The following is a 1,895-nucleotide window of genomic DNA, read 5'->3' on the forward strand; positions in this document are numbered from 1 at the left end:
CGAATATGTATGTATGTGTGTGTGTGTGTGTGACGGTAACCGTGCTTGTGTGTGTGTTAAAGTCAGTGGGTAGCTTTAAAAGTTCATAAGAAGATGCATTGGATTTCTACATTGTATATGCAAAATTTTTAATTTTAATTAAACATATTCTAAAAAATAAAATGAAAATTATAAATTTAAAATATAATATATAATATTAATATAAAATTTTATTAATAATTATATAAATATATTAAAATTACATTATAATAACACCAAAATTATATATTATATATTAGCTTATAAAGCAAAATAAATTGAAAGCCTTCTAAAGTATTTTAATAGTTCGTCCAAGGGATTTTTATTGCACAGAAAGATTACGGTATCTTCCCTAAACATAATTTATAATAATACAAGATTTTATTTTTAGCATACGTCTTCGTCATAATAACATTGAGCGCGTGTTACTCTAGTCCAATCTGACCGATGTCTTCCGAGAATTTATGAGGTCTCGACACGGCTGTACGATAGATGGCGCTTGATTTACAGGTGCTGTGGCAAACAGTTCGATAAGAGCTAGCATAAAAGCACTGTGGCTCGATAGATGATTAGTTTAGTATTTGCTGAGAATATGAATCGTTTGACTGTGAGTTTCATTGGGCTGTTGGCCTGCCTGGCCGCTTGCCAGGGCATGCCCGAGCAGGAGTTTCCCTTTGGCCGCATCGTCAACGGCGAGCCAACCACCATTGAGGCTCATCCCTATCAGGTGTCGCTCCAGACCCTTAAGGGAGCCCATTTCTGCGGCGGCAGCCTGATCGACGCCCAGACAGTTGTCACCGCTGCCCATTGCCTGCAGTCCTATAAGGCGAACGAGATCCAGGTTCGTGTTGGCTCTACGGATCGTAATGCGGGCGGCGAACTTGTCACCGTTGCCAACTTGAAGTACCACGAGGGCTACAACAGCAAGTTGATGATCAACGATGTTGCCGTGATCAGGCTAAGCTCTCCCGTTCGCCAGTCCGCCAAGGTGCGCTTTGTGCCGCTGGCCCAGACGACGCCACCAACGGGCACACCGGCCGTCGTCACCGGCTGGGGCACCACCTGCTTCTTGTTCTGCTCATCGACCACCATCCTGCAAGAGGTTCAGGTTGATTTGGTTACGAAATCAGATTGCGACTCGGATAAATATTCCTATGGAAGCGGAAAGATCTTGGACACCATGGTCTGTGCCTACACCGAGAAGAAGGACGCCTGCCAGGGTGACTCGGGTGGCCCCTTGGTCGCCAATGGTGAGCTCGTCGGCATTGTGTCCTGGGGTCAGGGCTGTGCCCAGGTCAACTATCCTGGCGTCTATGCTGATGTGGCCTCTCTTCGCTCTTGGATTGTGTCCAATGTTGCGGAATTGTAAATGAAATAAATAAAATTGATATGAGCAATGATTAATTTCATTTTTATTTCTTGAGCAAACGAAAACTTCGTTAATGAGTCACTCTAAAGGTGAAACAAATTTAAATCGAATTGACTTTAAAAATATTTTTTAGCTTCTTTATTATGAAATTAAGAGCAAACAATTTAAACAAAAAAATGTTTATTATTTATTAGTTTTTTGACAAATTTGTTTTTAATTATAACATTTTATTTAGACTTTAGGAAAATTGTTTCAAGGCTTACCAAAACAATTTTGTTGTTTGCACCTCTTCAAAATGCTCATATGTATGTATGTGTGTGTGTGTGAGGGTATGCATGAGTTCATCAATCATATTTAAATCAATTAAGTCGAGTTATGGCTGATATGTGGAAGTTTCGTCTTTTAGCTGTTTCAATGCATATTTAATTAATAATTCCGCTAATGCCATTCCCAGCAATAAACATCAAAAAGTTGCTCAAGTGCATGTTAAACTTTTATAGTGCAAAAA

The 1,895-nt window shown here is 39.8% G+C and overlaps 1 pseudogene; it reads left to right on the forward strand.

Annotated features, from left to right (window-relative positions):
* Positions 1–568: 568 nt before the first annotated feature.
* On the forward strand, positions 569–1,418 carry LOC149091712 (trypsin pseudogene; annotated as a pseudogene).
* The last annotated feature ends 477 nt before the right edge of the window (positions 1,419–1,895 follow it).

Source organism: Drosophila navojoa, chromosome 3, assembly GCF_054131105.1.
Source record: "Drosophila navojoa isolate 15081-1374.11 chromosome 3, UAZ_NAV_1.0, whole genome shotgun sequence".
In the NCBI taxonomy this organism is placed as follows: domain Eukaryota; kingdom Metazoa; phylum Arthropoda; class Insecta; order Diptera; family Drosophilidae; genus Drosophila; species Drosophila navojoa.